The sequence below is a fragment of the Bison bison genome, unplaced genomic scaffold (assembly GCF_000754665.1).
Source record: "Bison bison bison isolate TAMUID 2011002044 unplaced genomic scaffold, Bison_UMD1.0 scf7180017864215, whole genome shotgun sequence".
NCBI lineage: Eukaryota > Metazoa > Chordata > Mammalia > Artiodactyla > Bovidae > Bison > Bison bison.
In genome coordinates this window covers 10,290,831-10,296,951 of record NW_011494787.1, presented here as the reverse complement: position 1 = coordinate 10,296,951, position 6,121 = coordinate 10,290,831, and the positions used below count along the sequence as shown (strand labels likewise).

General features: G+C 40.9%; 1 protein-coding gene across 1 annotated transcript in view; it reads right to left on the bottom strand.

The window, feature by feature from the left end:
• The window catches only part of ARHGAP31 (Rho GTPase activating protein 31), a 120,862-nt gene that overhangs the window by 22,613 nt on the left and 92,128 nt on the right, over window positions 1-6,121 (bottom strand). The window lies entirely within an intron of this gene.

Sequence of the window (6,121 nt, the reverse complement as noted above, 5' to 3'; positions counted from 1 at the left end):
TTTTAATTTCATGGCTGCAGTCACCATCTGCAGTGATTTTGGAGCCCAAGAAAATAAAATCTGTTACTGTTTCCATTGTTTCCCCATCTATTTGCCATGAAGTGATGGGACCAGATGCCATGATCTACGTTTTTTGAATGTTGAGTTTTAAGCCAGCTTTTTCTCTCTCCTCTTTCACTTTCATCAAGAGGCTCTCTAGTTCCTCTTCAGTTTCTGCCATAGGGTGGTGTCATCTGGGTATCAGCTTATTGGTATTGCTCCTGGCAATCTTGATTTCAGCTTGTGCTTCATTCAGCCCAGCATTTCGTATTATATATGAAATATTATATATTCTGCATATAAGTTAAATAAGCAGGGTCACAATATACAGCCTTGACATACTCCTTTCCCAATTTGGAACCAGTCTGTTGTTCCATGCCCAGTTCTAACTGTTGCTTCTTGACCTGCATACAGATTTCTCAGGAGGCAGGTCAGGTGGTCTGGTATTCCCATCTCTTTAAGAATTTTCCACAGTTTATTATGATCCACATAGTCAAAGGCTTTGGTGTAATCAATAAAGCAGAGGTAGATGGAACTGTCTTGTTTCTCCTATGATCCAAAGCATGTGGGCAGTTTGGTCTCTTGTTCCTCTGCCTTTTCTAAATCCAGCTTGTACATCTGGAAGTTCATCGTTCACATACTGTTGAAGCCTGGCTTGGAGAAATTTAAGTATTACTTTGCTAGTGTGAGATGAGTGAAATTGTGTGGTAGTTTGAACATTCTTTGACATTGCCCTTCTTTGGGATTGGAATGAAAACTGACCTTTTACAGTCCTGTGGCCACTGCTGAGTTGTCCAAATTTGCTGGCATGTAGAGTGCAGCACTTTCACAGCATCATCTTTTAGGATTTGAAATGGCTCAATTGGAATTCCATCACCTCCACTAGCTTTGTTCATAGTGATGCTTCCTAAGGCCCACTTGACTTCACATTCCAGGATGTCTGGCTCTAGGTGAGTGACCACACCATCGTGGTTATTTGGGTCATGACAATCTTTTTGTATAGTTCTGTGTAGTCTTGCCACCTCTTCTTAATATCTTCTACTTCTGTTAGATCCATACCATTTCTGTCCTTTATTGTGCCCATTTTTGCATGAAATTTCCCTTGGTATCTCTAATTTTCTTGAAGAGATCACTAGTCTTTCCCATTCTATTGTTTTCCTCTATTTCTTTGCATTGATAACTGAGGAAGGCTTTCTTATCTCTCCATGCTATTCTTTGGAACTCTGCATTCAGATGAATGTATCTTTCCTTTTCTCATTTGCCTTTAGCTTCTCTTCCTTTCTCAGCTATTTGTAAGGCCTCCTCTGACAACCATTTTGCCTTTCTTTTCCTTGGGGATGGTCTTGATCCCTGCCTCCTGTATCATGTCAGGAACATCTGTCCATAATTCTTCAGGCACTCTATCAGATCTTATCCCTTGAATCTATTTGTCACTTCCACTGTATAAACGTAAGGGATTTGCTGTATGTAGGTCATACCTGAATGGTGTAGTGGTTTTCCCTACTTTCTTCAATTTAGGTCTGAATTTTACAGTAAGGAGTTCATGATCTGAGCCACAATCGGCTCCTGGTCTTTTCACTAACTGTATAGAGCTTCTCCATCTTTGGGTGCAAAGAATATAATCAATCTGATTTTGGTATCGAAAATCTGGTGATGTCCATGTGTAGAGTTTTCTCTTGTATTGTTGGAAGAGGGTGTTTGCTATGACCAGTGCGTTCTCTTGGTAAAACTCTGTTAGCCTTTTCCCTGCTTCATTTTGTACTCCAAGGCCAAAGTTGCCTGTTACTCCAGGTATCTCTTGACTTCCAACTTTTCCATTCCAGTCCCCTCTGATGAAAAGAACATCTTTTTTGGGTGTTAGTTCTAGAAGGTCTTGTAGGTCTTCATAGAACTGTTCAACTTCAGCTTCTTCAGCAGTACTGGTTGGGGCATAGAGACTGTGATATTGAATGGTTTGCCTTGGAAACAAACAGAGATCCTGTCGTTTTTTGAAATTGCATCCAAGTACTGCATTTCAGACTCTTTTGTTCACTATGAGGGCTACTCCATTTCTTCTAAGGGATTCTTGCCCACAGTAGTAGATGTAATGATAATCTGAATTAAATTCACCCATTCCAGTCCATTTTTGTTCACTCTTGCCATCTCCTGTTTGACCACTTCTAATTTACCTTGATTCATGGACCTAACATTCCAGGTTCCTATGCAATATTGCTCTTTAGTATCTCCTATTTCTGTTCCATTTTCTAAACATGGTTAAACATCCCTTCACCTGCACCCCCTCCCCACAAAAAACTCCAGTACTATAAACATGGTGAATCAACTTTTAAAATGTTCTTAATTATGAAACTTAAAAAAAAGAGATTTAAAAATTATTTAAATATGTTAATTCACTGATTTCCTTTTTTCACAAGTATATTTCAACAAATAATGAGGCTACTACAGGGTTATGACCACCCCCTATTCTCCCCCACTCAGTCTTTAATTTCTAGGGTTTCAACAACACTCTTCTGGTGAAACATGGCCACTCAGACAATAGTCAAGGTCACAGAGAGCTATTTATATTGATATTGATGGTTCTTTAATTTCACCTCTGCACCTCATCAAAAGCCAGCCAGTTTGATGAACTATTTCTGACTAGCTTGTTCATGAGATAGCAGTGGTTTTCAACTCTGGGTGCATATCAGAATCTCCTGGGGAGCTTTTAAAAAGTTACCAATACTCTGACTTTATCACAGTCCTCCTGATGCAGAGCTGCTGTGGGTGTGAACCACATCCTGTGGGTGATTCTGAGGTGCAGCTGAGCTGAGGAGCCGGCCAGGGACATCCTGTACATTCTATGAATTTACCACTGTTTGATCCAGCACCTGGAGCTTCTTCCTTTCGAAAACCACACGGGGGTGGAAATCTTCCTAAGTCCCGATCAAAGCAAATCATTTATTCTATTTTTATTCAACTGTTTTGTTCTTTTAACTTTTTGGTACTTGGTGAACCTCTTACATTGTGGCACTAATTCTGTAACTGAAGTTCTCTCTGATGTGCTTCAGCAAATCTATTATTAGATCAGGAATTTCTTGCCAGGTACACCGCTTAAATTCTCCTTTGAGAATCCTAACTTCTGACTTGTATCTGGCCTCCCATACCTACGGCGACCTGTCCTCTTCACCTGACCATCTTGCCATTTTGTGAAATACATTTTCCCCCATATAATGGATATTACAGATGGCTACCCAGAATCCATTTCCCTTCTCCTTCTCACAGAGCCCTGTCCAGCTTGGGGGTACCTCATTCCTCACCCAATGGGTGTAATGCCATTCCTCATGCCAGTGATTGGTTCAGGAGTCCAGTCCTAAGCTGGTCAGCACAGAGCACTCCTGGCCATAACGATCAACCCATGTGACTAATGAAGGCTACTATTGTGGGGTGGGAGGTGGGGAGGGTGACAGACACTTAATGCGGAGGTTCTGGGAAAGAAGGGTCCCTGTACCAAGAAGCAAGCTACCAGAAATGATGTTCTTTCTCCTTCTGGTCATAATGATAGTCAAAGGTAAAACCTAGAACTATGAATACTATACCCACTTTGTTGCTGCAAAGGGAGCCAGTCTGAGGATAAAGCTGACCCTCAGAGGAGGGCATAGCTGAGGAAAACATGGAGAAATGGAAACACAGCCATTGGACTAAATCGTCCCTGAAGCTTTCCCTACATCTGGGTGGTCCCAATAAGTTACCTCCTTGCAGAAGCCAAGAGAGTTGGATTTGCTCTTACTTGAGCTGAAACCAAGCTTCCCAGGTGGTGCAGTGGTAAAGAATCTACCTGCTAATGCAGGAGACGCAGATGTGGGTTCAATCTCTGGTTCGGGAAGACACCCTGAAGTAGGAAATGACAATTTGCTCCAGTATTCTTGCCTGGAAAATTCCATGGACAGAGGAGCCTGGCAGACTACAGTCCATGGGGTCCACGGAGTCGGACACAACTGAGCACGCACACACAGCCTAAACCACTGAACCCACTGTACCTGGTGAAATCCCTCATTACTCCAGTAGGACAATGTGATGACTTCTAACATCTGTGCTTTATGATCCTTGGCACACAATTATAACCAGTGTTGAGGAAGCTTCTTAAAGATATTCTCTAAATTTCCTCTACAGATATTAGTTTTTTCCCCAAAAATCTTTATGGTTAAGAATTTCAAACATTCAGAACTGTTGAAGACCTCTAAACCTACCATCTAGGTTCACATTTTGCCATATGTTTGTTTCATCTATTTCTAATCTATTTATCTACCTACATACTTATATTTTACAGAATCATTTGAAAGTGAGTTTGAATATTTTGATACTTCATCTTTAAATACTTAACTTTAGCATAAGAGTCGGACACGACTGATCGACTTCACTTTGACTTTTTCATTTTCATGCATTGGAGAAGGAAATGGCAACCCACTCCAGTGTTCTTGCCTAGAGAATCCCAGGGATGGGGGAGCCTGGTGGGCTGCTGTCTATGAGGTCGCACAGGGTCGGACACGACTGACGCGACTTAGCAGCAGCAGCAGCAGCAGCAGCATGTCTCATAAGCACCAGCAAACTATGAAAATTTACTGTTTTTAATTTCATCTAAAATCTAGCCTATTTGTCCTCAAAATTATCTTTTGTAGCCCTTAAACAAATTTTTTTTTAATTTATTTTTGCTGCACTGTGTCTTTATTGCTGCATGTGGATTTTCTCTAGTTTTGGCGAGCAGGGGCCACTCTTCGTCGTGGTGTGGAGGCCTCTCACTGTGGTGGCTTCTCTGGATGCCGAGCACGTGCTCCAGAGTGTGGGCTTCAGTAGTCGTGGCACACAGGCTTAGTTGCTCTGCAGCATGTGGGATATTCCTGGACCAGGGATCGAACTCATGTTCCCTGCATTGGCAGGTGGATCTTAACCACTGGACAACCCGGGAAGCCCTGTAGTATTTTTTATTTTTTCACACTAAGATTCAATCAAGGTTTGCTCATTGCATTTGTAAGTTTACCTTTTACTACTTGTTTTCATAACTATTGCTCTCATTTTTAAAAAATCATGCTTTCAGTCTATAACACTAAATGCCACTGTGGCAAATTCTTTGGCCTTCCCTTTCTGAAACAATATTCAGCTTGATTGATTATATTCCCCATTTTATAGTGGTTCCCTTGGTTCCCTCCTGCATCAGTTCTACTTACTACTCAGATATAATTTTCACAGGGCAGCATCCTTATTTGAATGTCAGATCTTCCTTACAGTAAAGTTCATTAATAAATGTAGAAAGAATGATGAAAGTGGAAAATTACCATATGGTAAATACCATAGTTATAACTGTTATAGGCAAGAACCACTGATGGATATTAAAATTCATGGATGAAAGTATGATAAGGAAAAGGATATTTGCATGGTCTGAAAGTATCTCCCACAAGACACTTATTAATTGCAAAGGAAAAAAATAGTAAGTTCACAGGAACAAACCTTGTAGACAGCACTTTAACCGAGTGATCAAAGTTGACATCACCAGCAATAAAACACTGACCTCATGGGCCCTCTGATATGACGCACTGTGACAGGCACAGCATTTGTAACCTCAATCTAACCATGAGAAAACATCAGACAATCCCAAACTGAGGTATATTCTACAAAATAAATGGCCAAAACTCTTCCAAAGTGTCAAAGTCAGAAAGATGGAGGAGCTGCCTAGGTTGGAAGATTTAGGAAGCATGACATTTAAATGCAGTGTGGGTTCCTGGACTAGATTCTGGCCCCGTGGGGCCTGGACATTAGTAGGACAAAGGGCCCAATACAAATAACATCTGTAAATTATTTAATAGTATTACATAGATATTAACATTATGGTTTTGATCATTGTATTACAGTTATTTAATACATTAGCTTTTGGGGAAGCTGCATGAAGGGTATATAGATTCTCTGTGTACTATTTTTGAAAAATTTTTGTAAATCCAAAATTATTTAAAAAAGAAACACTGGACTTCCAAGGTGGTGAGTGGTTGGGAACCCACCTGTCAAGGCAGGGGACACGGGTTCCATCCCTGCTCTGGGAAGATCCCACACACCACAC